Consider the following 19,691-nt stretch of genomic DNA (forward strand, 5'->3'; position numbering starts at 1 on the left):
CGGTGTGTCCAAGATGGCTTCTTTTTCCCTGTCAAAGAGATTAGCCAGATTAAACCATCGTCCTCTCTCTTGGATAACCATTGTGGCCATGGCTTTCCCAGCGGCTTGAACCGCGCATCTCTGAAGACGCTGACAATACAGACCTCTTCCCGGTGTGTCTAACCTGGCATGGTAGACACTTCGTCCTGCAGCTCCGCTTGGTATGTGGTCAGCAGAGAGATCGCATTCATAGCCCTGACAGTGAGCGCGACTGCTTTATAAGCGTGTTCCGTCATGCTCGACTGGAAACGGCCAGCTTTAGATGGCAAGGTCGTATTTGCAGCCGCCGTGCGCTTCGGTTGCAAGTGCGCGGCAACTAATGGCTTCATGGGGGGCATTCGGAGAAGGCCTTCCTTTTCCATACCCTCCACATCGAGAACGGAGCCACCCTGCACTGGCATCTTGCTGGTAAACGGCTTGTCCTTCCACGTAACCGTGACCTCCTCCAGGAGCTCTGGGAAAACAGGAAGGAGCTGTCGTGCTGCCCATTTTGCACTCGGCAGCCTCTTGCCCTCATAGCAAGACTTTGCAGTCTCTGCTACCACAGTCGGCCATGGAATATTTAGTTTCACATCTTGCAGATCAACACTGACAAACGGGGAGGATGGTGCCCCGCCCGCCTCTTCCGTGGATCCCGCCGCAGCGAGGAGTTGTGCCGGGTGCGCAGGGGGGAGGAATGGAGAGTCCTCAAAGTCTTCTTCTTCATCAGAGAGAAGGAAGTCCGATTGCCCCTCTTCCTCGAAATCAAGCGCGTCCTCTTCCTCGTCTGTGCTGAGCAGACTGGGCAGAGGCATGCACATCGAGCTGCTCACTCCAGGATTGAGCTGCCATGGCGGGCAGCTCTACAGGAATGGATACCTGCGGAGTGGCAGCTGGCGTGGGGCTAGGTGTCATAAGGGGATCCTGGCCCGACAGGCTATCTTGGCGTGCTAGCCTGCGACGAAGGCTCTTCATGGTGAAGCGTGCGCAGTGTTCACATGAGCCGGGGTTCTCGTTCGCCATTTGAGCATGTTTCAGCCCGAGACAGGCAGAGCAGACCTGGTGTGTGTCCTTGCATGAAATTTTGTTCCCGCATGAACAGAGTCGCACAGAATCTCCCTCACTAGCCGGGATAGTCTGCATTGCTGCAGCCATCGTAGTGTCAGACAATCCTTGCAATCGGCTGGAATGCGAATCAAAGGAGCCAGGCTGGTGGCCAGTAATTCGTCCAGAAGTTAGCTGAAAAGTTTGTAGGCTTCTGGTGTGAAGCAAGAAGAGGTTTTTGAATGTCATAATGACGTAGTGTTGCTCCTCTTATACTGAGGGGTGGGGTAGCCACTCCCAGACATTACATCATGTCTGCCAGCCAAATGGGGCTGGCATAATGTAATAGGGCTTCTGAGGAATATGCGGAAGGGGCGTATCCCATAGTGAGACACCGAAACGTATGCTTGAAAGAGAACTCTAGCACTGCAGAGGCGAGAACTGAGTGAGTCTCGTGCTGAACACTGAAGAGATGATAAGAAAGAATAAAGACAGACATGCAGGAACAAACCAAAAACTCCTTCTAACACATTTATTAGCCTAGGATTCAAAGTCAGATTATTGATGTGAACAAACTTGGAAAGAGGCCTGAATCTTTTTTTGCGATGGTTTTCAATTTCAGGTAAGAAAAAGTACAAATTTTTAGGTTGTTAATAGAACTTAAAATTAACACTTTTTTCCCTTTTGTTATTGATATATTTCAACATCAAGCTGCAACATTTGATGAAATTAAATATTGAGATGAAATATTGAAGGAGGCTTGAATCGTTCTTCAATTTCAAATTAAGTTACACAAATACAAGATAGGCTACAATAAGTAGCTACAAATGATGTGAGGATTTATGTAAATGCACTTTGATTTTCATGTGACAAAATACCAGACATTTTAGACATCATATTGTTTTTTTTTTGTTTTTTTCTATTGAAACAATAGTTTGAGTTAAGGTGGAAAGAGGCCTGAATTTTTATTGCAATGGTTTTCAATTTCAGGTAAGAAAAAGTATCTATTTTTAGGTTGTTAAAATAACTAATAATTAACAATATTTTGCCCTTTCATTATTGATATATTTCAACATCAAACTGCAAAATTTGGTGAAATGCAGGAGATAAAATATAGAAGGAGGATTGAATCTTTCTTCATTGTCAAGTACAGATGTGAGGAATTGTGCAAATGAATGCACTTTGATTCTCATATGATAAAATAACCAAAATATGACTTTTTTTTTTTTTTAGTTGTGCAGTGTGCACTCAATATGACTTATAATTAACACTATTGTTTTTTTGTTGTTGTTTTTTGTGTGTGTGTTGAAACAACAAACTGCAGCATTTAAATGAAGGTGAAAAGATGCCTGAACCTTTCTTGTGATGATTTAAAATTTCAGGTATGAAAAGTACCTATTTTTAAGTTATTAATTGTCACTATTATGTTCAGTTTGTCACAGTAGTCATTAGTCACAGGTTTTCCTTTGTTCAGTTTTCCCGCCACTCCTTTGTTACCATGGTCACCGTCATTATTAGTTCATTTGTACCAGCTGTGTTCTGTTAATCATCTCGTTTATGTTTGTTACTTAAGTTGTGCCCTTGCCTTCATTTGCTGTTTAAAGTTTAAAGTAACTGTTTTTCCCCCTATTTAGCAGGGTTGCAAGAAGAGAGCATTTGAAGCGCAGTAGGATCCACAGAAGCTTATCCATGAAGACCTGCTTTGCATCCTTGATGTTACTGGGCTGCCCAGAACATAACTACAAGTGGGCCATTCAGGAAACAGCAAGGATTGTTACTGTACTGCCCCACGTGGGCCAGTATCTCCATCTTATGGTGTGTTGTGACCAGGATGAAAAAATTAAAATACATAGTGTTCAGTTATCATATTGTTTGCAATTTTATTGCTATTTTACACTGATCAGCCACAACATTAAAACCACTGACAGGTGAAGTAAATAACATTAGCTACATTTACTTTTTGTTTCAGTCAGAATAAAATGATTCTGATTGATGAATCTAAACCGTGTTTACATTTGGATTCTTACCTTGCCTTGTCCCTGCTCAAACGTCACAATGTTCATGTTGTTAAAAATAATAATAATAGTAAGACAGAGTATGTGACATATTTGTTGTCAACTATACTGAGCTTGAAATTCAACTGAATCATATGAAATTCAAGGTAAACATTTAATACAAAGACTTCAATTAATAGTCCCAACTAATAATCAACTTAAAACAAAAACTGTTGACTCTGAAGCCCACTGTATCATGGTATTTATGCAAAATAGCCTCAGTCATCCCTGAAAGCATAAGTAATATGATTAATATTAATAATATTGTTACGCTCAGGCTGAGAAACAATGACCAGAACTGAGGTAAAACTCAAACTGGTATGTTAATTTGCAGATATGGCAGGAACACAATGCATAAAAAGGTAAATGATGATACTTGAGATTATTAGCAGATGAGATAGACTTGAATTGTTAACCTTAGGGTCTTTGGCTTACAAAACTGTTGGAGCACAAACACAAGGGAATGACTGGAAGATGACTTGGATGACACGATGACTGGAAGATAACTTGGATGACTGGAGATTGATTTGGATGATGTAACAGTAGTAGTTTGCAAGGTAACCAGGAACATTAAACAGGTAAGTAGCAGGGCAAGCAGTCTGTAGCATCAGATAAGGTCAGGCCAGACCAGGTGTGTGTGGTTAGGTGTCAGGGAGGATGATGGAAAATGCAGTCCATGACATTTATCCTCCCTCATGTATGGCGGATCTTGAAGCAGTGACAGGAGAAAGACAACAGAACAGTCCAAGGGAGGAGCAAGGTAGGACATGAAGGAGTGAGTGGCTATAGTGTGATGCAGAGCAGTGCCAAGATTAAGGCCTACGGCAGAACCAATGGAGGCAAGAGCCAAGGTGGAGCCAGGAGCCTGCCCAACTGAGGTAGAGCCGATAGAGGTAGAGACCCCGGCAGAGCCGAGAAGCTGATCCAGGGTGACATTGATGGACTGGTGGGGCGAGGTGAAACCACAGGCTCACAGGACCAAGGTGGAGACAGGGGTTTTGCAGACCGGGGTGGAACCAGTGGGAGTGAGGACAACAGTGGAGCCTGAAGTGGTGGAGGGATGAGGCGTAGCCAGAGGACCAGAATGACAAAGGTGAAGCCAGAGGGATGAGGGAGCCTGGCGGAGCCTGAGGGATGACGGACCAGTCAAGCAGAGAGAGCCATGGTGGAGTCAATGGGTCGGAGGGCCGAGGTGGAGTCTGGGGCTTGGAGGCTAGAGGTGGAGCTGAGGGATCCACACACCAAGGCAGAGCTGACATCTGGTTAGTCCAAGGTGGATCCGAGCAGCACATTGGAACCACTGGATGAACCGAGAGGCTGAAGGGAGACAGGTGAGGCCAAGGAATTGGCTGTCTTTGGCACCGGAGGAGGGAGAGGGAAGCTGGGCAGGACCATCCCCAATGAAGCAGAATTGGAGATGGGCTTGATCATCGACGACTTGGAGCTGGGCAGAGCCCAGGTTAAGAAAACGATGGGACTGGATGGGACCAATGGTGGCAACAAGGTTGAAATGTAGCAGGGAATTATTGTATTGAGGAGATTATTGTCCATGAGGAGATACAGACTTGATGAGGGGTATGAGGATGAGAGTAAGGCAAGGCCAGGGAGGAGTTCCAAGGCAAGTGGGGTCACCGAAACGAGGATAACTGTTGACTAGATGATGGTGGGAGTGGGCTGGGGAGGGCTGAGTGGTGATGTCCTCATCTTCTATATCTCCAACCGTGAATGGGGAGCCACACAGCCACAGTGCATAATCCAAGTGCTGTCCCAGCGTGCAGGTGCCAGGTGGTAGCTCCAACTGGTAGTAGTCGAAACAGGTGGTCATCCAGCCCACTCCAAAAACAGGTCTTTAGATTGCTGTTGCTACAGGACACCAGCTACAGGAGCTCAAAGAACTCCTTCACATGACGGCCATTTTGTGAAAGGGAGAGGAGAAGATCTTAGAGGGAATGATTGGAAAATCCTGCTGTGCTTATCTTGTTGCGTGTCACACTCAGGCTGTTAACTCTAAATACGTTAACTCAACAATAAGTAAATCAACTTCACCAGCTAATTACTCTTCGACAGCAATGCCATAGAAATATACAGAGCTACTGCAAAAACGGAAGTTCAAACTCAAAATTCTAAAGATGGCTGCACGCTTGTTTATTTGGTGCATAAGGTCTATAGGAGTATCACACAAGAAAGTGTGCTATTTTTCTTAACATCAACACAATGTCAAATGTACCCCCGACGAAGACCTACAAGGCTCAATTCCTGCGCTCTCCTGCTCAGAGCAGCAAATCAGCCATACAGAGCACAGAAACATTCCAGTCGCTCACTCATTCACATGATGTATGCAGTCTCCTGTATTGAAGCAGCGGTCAGGGTGTACAGAGTGCAGAGAAGCTCTAATAGCTCACTCATTCACACGGTAAAAACAGACCGCATAGCAACATTAGTTGATAGTGATATCCCACATAGCAACAAAATAACTACAACTGACTTCAGCCACAGCCTTAGATGAAATCAACTGAAGAGAAAAGAAGACATTAAATCTCTCAAGATTTTAGCAGAGAAGGATTAAATAACTCCACAGACAGCATTACCAGCAAAAAAATAAAAATAATTTATTGAGAATTAACAGGGGTTTAACTCTAATGTGTTTCATTTGAAGTCACCACAACAGTGATTAGTGTTTCCATTAGTTGGGCTCTTAACACTTATTATATATTTTGTCTTTTTTGGCCACTGTGACAGTGTGTTTGTCAAACACATTTGCAGCAGCAAAAAAAGCTAAAGTGAAACGAGATCAGGTGATGATGATTACCTGTTGATGGTTTTACAATCATCATGGAATAGACTGATTCACTGATGTCTTTTGAATCTAACAATTGTGTTGTACCATTAATATATTCACATCACAAACCCTGTGTAACTGCAGCATGAGATCCAGCAATATTATAAAAATCAGTTAGAAGATTTTAACAAACATGAGCACGAAAAGGTAATCTACGATGACACACACTAGTCGATCGGCCCTTTCGAAGCAGTGTCCGCAAAACCACTATGGCAAACCCATTCATATAATGGGCGAGTGGGATTTTTATAGAAAGGTCCCAGGGGCCCCGAATTCTGCACAGTGACCCTTGGGCCCGCCACAAGCGACATACCGAAAGTGCCAAGCTCTTGAGCAAAGGCAAAACTTTTTCAGCCTCTAACCGGGACCCCCCGATCGACGTACCGAAAATAATTTTTTATCATTTTTGATCCATCTCTCTGTCTGCCATTGAAGTCAATGGCAGACACATGGAAAAAGGCCCGTTTTCAGCCGAAAACTCATCCGGACTTGAAACGCTTGGCAAGCGGCTAGGGCCCTCAAACTCTGGGGCCCCACTCAAGGGCCCTAGACGGAACTCGACGAGTTTCGGGGTCCTACGACCTTCCGTCTCCTTTGACCCCTGTCAGCTTATGACATTTTTTTAATGGTGCCTCATTAGTTTTAAATACTAAAAACGTGTATTAAACCACCTCAACTGTACTAAGCACACTCAACTGGACACATAGGAGCTAAAAAACATTTAAATAAATACAAGTTAATACGTTTCTGTTCCTTTGTCATTTCTATTGAAAATCAGACACCAAATATCAAAACTAGAACTAAAACTAACTACTGTAAGCTTTCACATGAAATATATACCGAAAGCGCCGGGCTCTAGACCGAAGGCAAATTTTTTTAGCCTCTTTGCATAATCTCTCCCTCAAGGCTATTTCACTCTCACACTGAAAGAGCCTTTCAGGCCTTTAAATGATTTTATGGTGGGGGAGGGGCTCTTTTTTCTGGAAGGTCGTAGAGTTTCACGCTTCGGGGCCGTGCGTCGGGGGCCCCTGGAGAGTCAGAATCTCAAATCTCAAGGTGCCAAGAGCCTCCTTCTCCATATGGGGGCCGTCCCACGCTCCGTTTACAGGCATAATGGTTTCACGGACATGCGGTCCTTTTTTGGCCTTTCGGCCCCTGAACTAAGTGGTAGGGCCACCAAATTTTTCCGCCGTGACGAGACGGAAAATGGTGCCCCCTAGTTGATCGGCCCCTTTGACCCCATTTTTCAAAGACATCCCACTTTCACATTAAACTATTCTTTTAATTCTTAAAGTCCAGGTGTAGTCCTAATTCGACCTAGAGGCGTCGAATGCTTGTTCGTGGGGCCCTCGGTTACAACATCCAACATCAACTTCCGGGTGAACGCTGGTGCTATTAGCTGCCACTGCTCAGGGAGGGAATTTTAAAACTTTTAGTACTTCTAAATCTTCCTGCACTTATGAATGCATGAATACATCTATGAACTGTTTTAAACCATTTTAAGGAGTCACTTTGACCTTTGTATCCACGCTGATTCGGCGGGTTTGTACGCTGGTTGATCTACGTGTTGATACTTTCTGCGGTTGCTGGTTTGCCTGCCGGTTACTGACTGTTCTTCGTGGTACCTCTGGTACGGGGATCAACTATGAAGATCACTGAGCTACTGGTGTGGATGAACTACATCTGGGTCGTTCTTTCTGCTGTATACCATTCTGTGGCATGGACGATGCTCCAGTATTCGGCGGCAGAACTTACTCAGCTCCGTTTGCGTTCTTTTAATCTTTCGTCAGCTACACATCTTGCCTTGGATATTGTGTACATACCACGTCGGAAATATATACATTGCGGGTCTTGGCGGAGTTATAACATTGATGGCTCATGTCAAATATGGTCCTTTTGGTCATCTAAACCTCACTTGCCTAGGAGGCTCACACGGACTGTTGATTACAGTGTATTAACCAACCTGGCCAGATCGGTTGGCAACGATTCTGATAAAAACAATTTTTCCTTTGGATTACTTAATATATGATCACTTTCCACTAAAGGACCTCTGGTGTACGATCTACTGTCTGACCGTGAGTTTGACTTTCTCTGTCTAACTGAGACATGGCAGAAACCAGATGACTTTTTTCATCTAAACCAGTCTGTTCCCCCAGTATATAGTTATGTTTGTAAATCCTGTGATACGGGACGGGGAGGGGGGCTAGCAATACTTTATAAAGATAAATTGAAAGTATCTCAGTTAACTTTGTCTTCATATTCTTCTTTTGAATCAATTGCCTTAAAAATTAATGGTGCGATTCCTACCATCCTCACAACTATTTAGCCCTCCCAAGAACAATAATGCCTTTTTAACTGAACTATCTGAACTTTTGACTTATCTATGTTCCATGTCTCCAAATGTAATCATTCTGGGTGATTTTAACATTCATATAGATAATGTCAGTAACGCAATTACAAATTAATTTTTATCATATGCTTTGGCATGCAACAATTTAACACACTACCCACTCATAATAAGAGGCATACTCTTGATCTTGTTTGCTGTTCTGGTATAACACCTTATAATTGTACTGTTTCTGATCTGTCCATATCAGATCACCTGCTGGTGTCCTTTTGTGCCAAACTGGCAGTTTTTAAGGTAAACCCGTGTCGTCCGATCACATTTCGGAATATTAAGAACATTGATGTGCCTACTCTTGCTGATGAACTTGCCATCTTCTCCAGTAAATCTGATTTCTCTACTGTTGATGAACTGGTTACATTCTACAATGATGGACTGAACATGATTTTAGATGAATTCGCACCTGTGAAAACTCGAACTGTTCCATTTGTACATTCAGCTCCTTGGTTTACACCTGAACTGTGTGAACTTAAAACTAAAGGCCGTAGGTTAGAGTGGTTGTACGTCAGGTCTGGCCTTACTGTTCATAAAGAAATGTATGCTGAACATATTCAAAATTATAAAAATGCACCGTCCAAGGCTAAATCTGATTACTACTCCAACATAATTGAAGTTAGCAATGGGAACTCCAGGTCTATGTTCTTGGTGGTAAACAATATTCTGCAATCACCTGATTCTTTGCCATCTGATATGTATTCCACTGACTTATGTGATCGCTTTTTGACTTTTTTTGCATCTAAGGTTGAAAATGTACATCAGCAATTACTTACTGGTACTCTCCACAATGACTCCTGTCAGTCTATCACTCACACACCTCCCCACTCTGTTTTCTCTACCTTTACACTACCAACTACTTCAGAGATAGTGGGTCTGATAGGTAAATCTAAATCTTCGACTTGTCAGTTAGACCCTCCACCAACTCCTTTAGTGAAAGCTTGTTTACCAGCCCTGTTGCCATTGATTACTAAAATTGTTCACGCTTCACTTGTTTCTGGTTCTGTATCTCCATCTCTTAAATCTGCTATTATTACTCCCATACTTAAGAAACCAGGGGGTGATCCATTTAATTTTGATAATTTTCGTCCAATTTCAAATTTACCATTTATCTCTAAGGTAGTGGAAAAGTGTTTTGCAATTCAAATTCATGAACATCTTTCCAATAATAACTTGTATGAACAATTCCAATCTGGTTTCCGTCCCCACCATAGCACTGAGCAGAATAACCAATGATCTACTGTTGGCAGCTGGGCTCTAGGCTTTTAACCATACTTGTACTTCTTGACTTGAGCGCTACCTTTGATACTGTCTCACATAAGATAAATGGACTGCATTTATATAGCGCTTTCACAGACCTATGGCCACCAAAGCGCTTTACATAGCCTCACATTCACCCACTCATACACCAACGGCGGTGTCAGCCATGCAAGGCGCCACCCAGCTCGTCGGGAGCAGCTGGGGTTAGGTGTCTTGCTCATGGACACCTCGACACTTGGTCAGGTGGAACCGGGGATTGAACCACCAACCTTTCGGTTTGTAGACAATCTACATGAACCACTGAGCCACTGCCGCCCCCTACTTCTTGACAGGTTAGCTTCTATTGGTATTACTAGCACTGGTCTGTCTTGGTTTAGGTCATATCTATGAATGCATGATTCAGCGTCAGTGCAGTTAGCGTATTCAATTCAAAGGTTTTTCGATCAAGAACATCTACAGTCACCACTGGTGTTCCCCAGGGTTCTGTTTTGGGCCAGCTTCTTTTCATTATTTATATGCTCCCTCTTGGTTATATATTGAGGAAATGTGTATTAATTTTCACTGTTATGCAGATGACACCCAACTTTACTTGTCTGCCAAACCCACTGGTTCTTTTCCTCCACCATCTTTGCCCAGCTGTTTAGCTGAAATTAAAGATTGGCTTTCAGCTAACTTCTTGAAGTAAAAATGGCAACAAAACGGAGGCTTTGCTTGTTGGCACTAGATCTGTTATGTCTAAATCTAATTGTTTTTCTTTGTACATTGACAATACTGCAATCTGTCCTTCCTCACAGGTTAAAAGTTTGGGTGTCATCATGGATAGCACACTATCCTAAACTCAAATTAATAATATCACGCGGATTGCATACTTCCATTTGTGTAATATTAACCGTCTCCATCCCTTTCTTTCAAATAATAATACTGCAGTTCTTATTCACGCACTAGTCACTTCACGTATAGACTACTGTAATGCTCTTCTCACAGGTGTTCCCTCTAAACTGATGTTCGCAATAGTGATTGCTTGACTTTTAAAACGCGTCTTAAATACAAAACCTTTTATACAGGCTTTTTTATAACATATTTTTTTGAGTCTTTACTGTACTTTATCTGTATATGCGGCTTGTTTGTTGTGTGTTTTGTCTTATGCAGTGACCTTTATTTTGCTTGTGAGGTGACCTTGGGTGTTATGAAAGGCACAATTAAATAAAATGCATTATTATTATTAACATATTAAAGAGACGAGTTCCTCAGAGTTGGGAAGGCCTTTAAAAAAAATCAGCAAAAATATTCAGTGAAAAATACAAACGTGGAAATTGCAGTAATTTGCAAGAGACAATTTCTCACATTGACCACACGAATGCGCGTGTCGTTTATTTAAAAGGAAAAACACAGAGTAAACAATGGCGTTGTCAAGTGCCCCACGTCATCACCAATTCAGAACATTTTAAAGGGACCGTGATCCCTGAACAGTTATGAAGAAACACGCTAAGAACAAAGTGCTGCATTTATAATCAACAGTGTATAGAACTACGCTTAACAACAAAGGTGAATTATGTATGTGACAATCACTACACACGTCCCCCCAGAATTCACCATATCAGAAAAAAGAACCAGTCAACGGGGAGGGGGGCGTATCAACCGGCCACAACGGCTGCGCTGTACCGGAGGTCGAGGAGACCCCACCGCAGTAGGTGTCCCATCATGACCCGGGCGTGGGGCATTGAGTGTAGGAGGCTCGGGAGGAAGGGGAGCAAGGGGAGGGTGCAGAGCAGGGGGCCGTCCGTGTTGTGGGGGCTGGGCCAGGTCAATGGGCCTGGCCACGTCCAAGTGAGCTGGTTTGAGCCGGTCAATGGAGAGTCACTCTGGTTTACCGCCCCTGTCCACCACAAAATGTTTGTCCCCCGTCTCCAAAACCCAGAATGGGCCCTCATAGGGCGGGCGTAGCGGCCCCCTGTGGGCGTCGTGGCGAATGAAAACATAGTCAGCCGTCTGAAGTCCAGTGGGGATGTGTGACTGAGGGAGGCCGTGACGGGAAGTAGGGACAGGTGCGAAAAGCCTCGCATTGTCCAGTAGAGTAGACCGCTGGAGAGTAGCAGACCAGGGAACCGTGGTGCTAGGAACAAAATCCCCTGGCACCCACAGCGGCTGTCCATAAACAAGCTTTGCGGATGAGGACTGAAGGTCCTCCTTTGGCGCAGTCCTGATGCCCAGCATCACCCACGGGAGCTTGTCGACCCAGTTGCTGTCTTTTAGGCTGGCACGCAGGGCAGCCTTCATCAACCTATGAAACCGTTCACATAGTCCGTTAGCCTGCGGGTGATATGCAGTTGTGCGGTGGAGTTTCACTCCGAGGCTCTGTGCGACAGCGTTCCACAGCTCAGACGTGAACTGCGCGCCTCGATCAGAGGATATGTCCGAAGGAGTGCCGAAACGGGATACCCAGGTGCCAATAAATGCCCGTGTCATCTCGACGGACGCCACTGACGTCAGTGGCACAGCCTCAGGCCAGCGGGTGGTCCTGTCAACCATGGTTAACAGATATGTGAAACCGTGAGAGGAGGGCAAAGGACCGACCAGGTCCACGTTGACATGGTCAAAACATCTCTCTGGAACTGGGAACGACTCTAACGGGGCCTTAGTGTGGCAGTGTATTTTAGCCCGTTGGCACTCAACACAGGTGTTAGCCCAGTCCCTAACGTCCTTCTTGAGGCCGTGCCAAACAAACTTTGCTGCAATCAGTCTCTGTGACGCTTTCGAACCTGGGTGGGAGAGACCATGAATGGCATCAAAAACTGGTCGTCTCCATCCCGAGGGAACGACCGGCCGAGGACTACCTGTAGAGATGTCACACAGGAGCGTGGTGCCGGCGTCACCAAAAACCACGTCCTAGATCTGAAGCCCTGTAGTCGAGGTCCGAGTCGCCGCCATGCGGTTGTAATCCAAACCAAGATGGTAGCCCGTGATAGGCAGTCCGCCACGCGGTTGTTCTTACCGGCAACATGCTGTAAGTCCGTGGTGAACTCTGAAATATAGGACAGATGCCGTTGCTGGCGGGCGGACCACGGCTCAGCCACCTTGGCCATGGCAAATGTCAGTTGTCCACAAAAGCAGTGAAGTGTCGGCCTTCCAGCAGGGAACGAAAGTGTCTGATGACGAGGTAGAGACCCAGCAGCTCCCGGTCGAAAGTGCTGTACTTCCGCTCACAGGGGCACAGCTGACGGCTAAAGAAAGCCAGCGGCTGCCAGGCCCCGCCTACCAACTGCTCGTAGACAGCACCGACAGCGTAGTCCGAGGCGTCTGAGGTGATGGCAATGGGGGCTGTAGGAGAAGGATGCGCCAGCATGGTGGCGTTCACTAGGGCTGCCTTAGTGGCAGCAAAAGCCTTGTCTCTGCTCTCAGTCCAGTCCACAGCGTGCTTGGGTTTACCTTTCAAGGCCTCGTGCAAGGGCCGCATGAGCTGAGCAGCTCGAGGGATGAAGCGGTGGTAAAAATTCACCATGCCGAGGAACTCCTGCAGGGCTTTGACAGTGAGCGGGCGTGGGAACTGTGTGACTGTCTCCACCTTTGATGGGAGAGGGACTGCCCCATCCTTAGTGACTCTGTGTCCTAGGAAGTCAATGGTGGAGAGACCAAACTGGCACTTGGCGGGGTTGACAATTAGTCCATGTTGGTTAAGCCGCTCAAAAAGGGTTCGTAGGTGCGCCAGGTGCTGAGACTTGGACATGCTCGCTACCAGGATGTCATCCAAGTACACAAAAAGGAAAGGCAGGTCCCGCAAAACAGAGTCCATGAGGCGCTGAAAAGATTGGGCGGCATTTTTAAGGCCGAACGGCATGCGCAGGAACTCAAACAGACCAAACGGCGTGATCACTTCCGTTTTGGGAATGTCCAGTGGGTGTACCGGCACCTGATGATATCCCCGGATGAGGTCCACCTTGGAAAAAATCACCTTGCCAGCCAGGTGTGCTGAAAAGTCCTGTATGTTCGGGACTGGGTATCGGTCAGGTGCTGTTGCCTCATTAAGTCGCCGGTAGTCGCCACACGGACGCCAGCCGCCGCCAGGTTTGGGGACGATGTGGAGGGGTGATGCCCACGGGCTGTCGGATCGGTGGACTATGCCCAGGCATTCCATGTTTGCAAACTCAGCCTTTGCAATGGCAAGCTTGGTCGGGTCGAGGTGCCGAGCGCGGGCGTAGACGGGTGGAAGCTGCTTTTTTCTCTAACATGGAAATTGGGCAACCCACATCTCTTTTCAAGCCTGAAGTGAGCAGGTTTTCGTGCAGGCGAAGACGTCGTTGAACTCCTTTTTCCATCACAATATTTTAGCCGAGTGCATCCTCTGCTGCTCACATTCGCATTGATGGTTGGACCCGGTGTCATCTGTTGCTCACATCCAGAAAATAAAATAGCATGTAACCCACTGTCAGGAGTAGTTGTGGCCGAGAGGTTAAGGCGATGGACTTGAAATCCTTTGGGGTCTCCCTGCGCAGGTTCGAACCCTGCCGACTATGTGGATCTTTACCTGTTTGCGACAAGAGCTGTGTATGAGCTGCTTTTTTTCTCTAACTTCATATGCAGCACATAAATTAAGCAACCCAAATCTCTTTTCAAGCCTGAAGTGAGCACCGTTTCGAAAGGCCCAGATCATCTGTGATTTTGGCCATTCTATTCAGGCAATCGGAGCAATTGCTTTGGCATCCCCGATAACTTCAAGGCCTTCACAGTGTGCAGCTCAAGAGTTGCCGCATTCTATTTTGTGGAGAATCCTGCATATTAGTGTTTTGAAATGTCGCATTTGTTCTCTCTTAGCATAGTGAAACAGAAACCTACTCATTATGTACCAATTACTTGTTTGTCCAAACCACCTTAGAGTTAGCAACAGGCCATGAAAAAAAAACACTGTTTCAATGTCAGTGTTCCTAGCTTGCCAGGAGCAGCCTATCTCTCTCATCCCTTTATAAATTGTGGTCTTCATCATTTCATGCCACAAACTTTAAGCTGACAAAGCATGAACACTTTATGGAGAGAGTGCTGTTATATCCCCAGGCTGGCTGTACCTTGGCAAGAGCCTGGATAGCTCAGTCGATAGAGCATCAGACTTTTAATCTGAGGGTCCAGGGTTCAAGTCCCTGTTTGGGCAAAGGTCTGTCAGTTTGTTGCAGACCTCCCCTAATCACTTGCTGTGCTCTTACCAGCCTTTGAGGGAGGTGGTCTTCCTCTTCAAGAAAAGATGTGGTGGTGTTATTTCCCAGCATTTGGTGTTGTTATGCCTTCTGTAATGCTTGGTTGCTGGCTCAGCAAGCAGTGGTGGGGGATTTTAGAGAAATGAGCTGAAGCTTGCCGTTGACTCTCTATGTTCAGTCACTTCTAAGCGGTGGTGTGCAGGCCCGAGTGAGTGGTTTGCTTTCTCTGTATAGCGTTTAGTACTTTGTGTTGTGCCCGCAGCATCCCCAGTCCAAATCCGGATCACGACAGTCTTTTCGTGTAGGTGAAGACGTCGTTGAACTCCTTTTTGCCAACACAATATTTTAGCCGGGTGCAACCTCTGCTGCTCACATTCACATTGATGGTTGGCCCAGGTGTCCTATGCTGCTCACATCCAGAAAAGAAAATAACATGTGACTCGCTGTTAGGTGTAGTCATGGCCGAGAGTAGCCTGGATGCCAGCCGAACTTAGCCCCGCCCACAAAATTTTTAGGTCGGGAAGTTCGGTCTGGACTCGATCCGTTGAGGAGCTATTATGCCAGAACAAAAATTGTTCCGACCAATCAAATTGTCAGGGCGGGCTTTATACGATGATGGACAGATGAGCAACGGTAACGTAATCATCCACGTCATCAACGAGCGCTTGGGTTGAATTCAAATGACTGCCGCTGGACAATTGAGATTTCACGAGTTCACGCTTACAAATAAGTCAGATAGAATAAATGCATATTTGGCGTGCTGTCCGAGGAGAGGCTCCGGGTTCGGTATTCGGCCCGAACCCTAGGCTACTCCCCCCGTATTCCAGGCTGTGGAAGAACAAGCCGAGAGTGAGTGGAGGGATGCTGAAAACTGTTAAGGAATGTTAGGTGAGTTGACAGAGTGAATAAATATATGCTTCCTCTCATGCTGATAGTGTAGACTGTAATTGTTTGATGACAAGTTGATTGGATTGATTATTTGAACGTGCTCCTCCCGAACTTTGTTTATAAAACATCATGTGTAGATTCCGCCATCGCGTCTGTTATAGAAGATATCGACAGCATATTAATTTTAAAAGAGGAACAGAGAACCGTGATCAAGTCATTTGTCGATCGGAAACATGAATGAAAAACATACGTCACTTACTCCTTTGCTCTGATTGGTTGTATGTCTATCCAATTGAGTGCAGAGGCATTTTCCTTCCTGATTCAGTTGAAACACGCCCCATAATCACAGCTCAATGGAGCAGTATCAGACTCATATTCTGACTAGAATCTGAGTATGATGACGTCAGGCTAGGCTGAGAGGTTAAGGCGATGGACTTGAAATCCTTTGGGGTCTCCCCACGCAGGTTCGAACCCTGCCAACTACGCGGGTCTTTGTCTGTTTGCGACAGGAATTTTGTCGCTGTCGGGCGGAATCCTCGCATCTCCAAAACCATTATTTTTCAGGAAATTTAAAAAACGGCACTTTTTTTTTGAGTTATTAAACATTGTATCGTTAAAGTTGGTATTATACCTTATATTTACCCAAAATCATGTTTAATTGGAGATACGAGATTTATGACTTGGGAGCAGGGAGATACGAGGTTACGCTGTCATTGATAAGAATGGTACGGACACAGACGTCGCTGCTGCCAGCAGTGTTCATCAAAGTCTGTGGTTGCGTTGAGCCTTTTGACAAGAGACAAGGCTTTAAGAGCTAATCAAAGCTAATGATTGTGGCAAAATACATCTTCCTAAACTCTATTTTAAACGTTTAAGAGCTATGAATGATGCAATACCAAAATAAAACGATAAGCTGACTAGGCTGTCTAATAGGCGGAAATTATGCCGCGTTCCAGGCAACCTGTAACCCGTGTTTTTCCAACTCGTAACTGGGAGTACATCGATCTAGTACGAGTTCACGGGTGGGAAGTCACGGGTTTGACTGCTGTTCCAGTGCACTTTCACGGGTATAAGGTTGGAAAAACACGGGTTACAGGTTGCCTGGAACGATGTACTCCCAGTTACGAGTTGGAAAAACACGGGTTACAGGTTGCCTGGAACAATGTACTCCCAGTTACAAGTTGGAAAAACACGGGTTACAGGTTGCCTGGAACGCGGCATTAATCTGCACGCAAAGTCGGCGGTCACGTTGAGCCTTTTGACAAGAGAAAAGGCTTCAATAGTTAACCAAAGCTAACGACTGTGGTTTCATACATCTTCCTAAACTCCATTTTAAAGGTTTAAGAGCTATAAATGATGCAAAACAAAAAACAATGAGCTGACTAGGCTGTCTAATAGGCGGAAATTAGCCTAATCTGCACGCAAACTTACAGCATTACAGCCATCGATTTTTAACAAAACAAGCCTACTCAAATGTATCTAACCTAACAATTTTCACTCATTATTGTCTAAAGTTATCCAAAGATAGGCTTACTTGGCGCCAGTAGACAGCCCTTTTTTCTCCCATAAATAAAAACCTTGCTACTTGGGGTATTTTACATGCACAGTGCCAACTTCGAGTCAGTAAAATAATAATGAAAACATTAATTTAATGGTGGTATCCAAAACATTTAATTCAATTCAAGTATTTTATTAGATGCATTTTAAAACTTCAATGCACATGTAGAATAAGCCTAGTAATAATAAGCCTAGTAATAAGTAGATATTTAAAATACATCAATAACTGATATTACAGTTTAAAACAGATAAAATCATAGTTAAGGCTTGCTTTACGTGTTGCTCGATGAGGATTTCTTAATCGTTGCGACTTTCAATCTTGAGGAGACAAAATGCTGCGGAGGGTCCTGCCGTGGAGTGAAGAAGAGGTGGAGTTACGAGGATTCTCAGACAGTTGAAGTGTCCAATGGAGTTAAGAGATTTGCTCTCAAGCTATTTTCAACACTTTAGATTGGTTAATAATTTTGTAAAAAAATAACAGACCCACGTCGGGACTGACCAATAGCATTGATTTGTGAAAAAATATGAAATTGACAAAATTTGGACATAGGAGGTTTCCGCCCGACAGCTTTGTACGAGCTGCTTTTTTCTCTAACACGGAAATTGGGCAACCCACATCTCTTTTCAAGCCTGAAGTGAGCAGGTTTTCGTGCAGGCGAAGACGTCGTTGAACTCCTTTTTACCATCACAGTATTTTAGCCGAGTGCATCCTCTGCTGCTCACATTCGCATTGATGGCTGGCCCCGGTGTCCTCTGTTTCTCACATCCAGAAAATAAAATAGCATGTGACTCACTGGCAGTTAAGGTGATGGACTTGAAATTCATTGGGATGGACCCTGTGCAGGTTCGATTCCTGCCGACAATGTGGCTCCTTGTCACTTTGACTGTTTGCAACAGGAATTGTGACATATAGGAGCTTTGTACAAGCTGTTTTTTTTTTTTTTTTAACACGGAAATTGGACAAGGCCCAGGCTAGTGGTTTGCTTTCTTTACTACTGCAAATGTGTTTGACAAACACACTGTCACATCAGCCAAAAAAGACAAAATATATAATAAGAGTTAAGGGCCCAATTAATGGAAACACTAGAGTTGATGTAACACATTAGAGTTAAACCTCTGTTAATTCTCAATAAGAACTTCTGTAGACGTCTGACAGAAATAAAGTCGATCTGGTTAGTAATACGTGAAGCTGTTTCTGGAGATGTTTAATCCTCCTCTGCTGAGATCTTTAGAGATTTAATGTCTTCTTTTATTTTTCAGTTGATTTCATCTAAGACTGTGGCTGGAAGTCAGTTGTACTTCTTGTGTTTCTGCTAGTCTCTTTTTCTGTTCTCTTTGTTCCTTCAATGATTCTGCTTGTTAACAGGCTTATTAAGGTTGACATGACTCAATAGTTAATATACGCAGATTTTGTGGCTCAGATAAGGTCCAGTTCTGGTTTAATTCTTTTGCTCTTGGCTGACATGTGGCACTATGTGCGCCCTGTCATTCCACGCAGCATGTGGGCCAGATAATCATTCCACATGTGCCAGATGTGGGCCGGATCTGGGCCGACACAATGTTGCTATGTGGGATGGAACTGTAATGCAATCAAGACCTGCCTGAAACGACTTTTAGATTTCCTGAAAAACAATTGCACACCTTTTCGTCAACTAGAATCAAGCATGCAACAGACCCGTAGTATAAGTAATTAATATAATTGGTGTTCCTTCTTCCTTCTCTGAAGTGTGCAGAGCCGGAAGTAAAGCCAGGGGAGCTCAACATGAAAGGTGGGGTGCTTCTCAAATGCAAAGCTGCATCCTATGGAGGCTGCAAATCTTGGCTGCCACGTCATCAAACTTCGCAGAAGGCCATCTCAATTTGAAGGATCCTTGGAAGGCAGCCTTCGTTTCTCTTCCTTCTTTTCTTTTGGCCTGTTTTGAAGGATGCATGGGATGAATCCTTTGCTCTCTTAAATCACCCACAATCCTTTGCACATATTCAAATTCACGAAAATAAACTGACAGAAAATGAGTCGGTACTGAGCTCGTCTGAGTTTATTATAAAATGTAAGACAAAAATAATGTTTTTGGACAAGAAATCATATATGTTATCTTTTGTTTTGCTGTAATCACCTAACACTAATCTGCTAGTATTGTAAGCCACTGGGAAACCGCAGATGGTTGTCATTCACTGTACTGTATTAATAGAAAGCCAGTTAATATAAAGATTTGTAATAGCCTACAAAGTATTTTTCCAAAATAAGTTTAAATTGTATTTAAGTGCCGTGAACGCGGGGTGGAAACATTTATGACGTAGTCATGCTCACTTCCTATACCGTCTCATAGCGTTTAATAATGAGGAGGACTCTAGCCTACAAGCCTCTGAAGGACTGGACTAGGAAGGACACAGCCTCAGCAGGATGCAGCCTTCCGTTTGAGAAACACCCCTGGTTTGTTGAGCTTTCAGCT

The sequence above is a fragment of the Abramis brama genome, assembly GCF_963993115.1.
Source record: "Abramis brama genome assembly, chromosome: 18".
NCBI lineage: Eukaryota > Metazoa > Chordata > Actinopteri > Cypriniformes > Leuciscidae > Abramis > Abramis brama.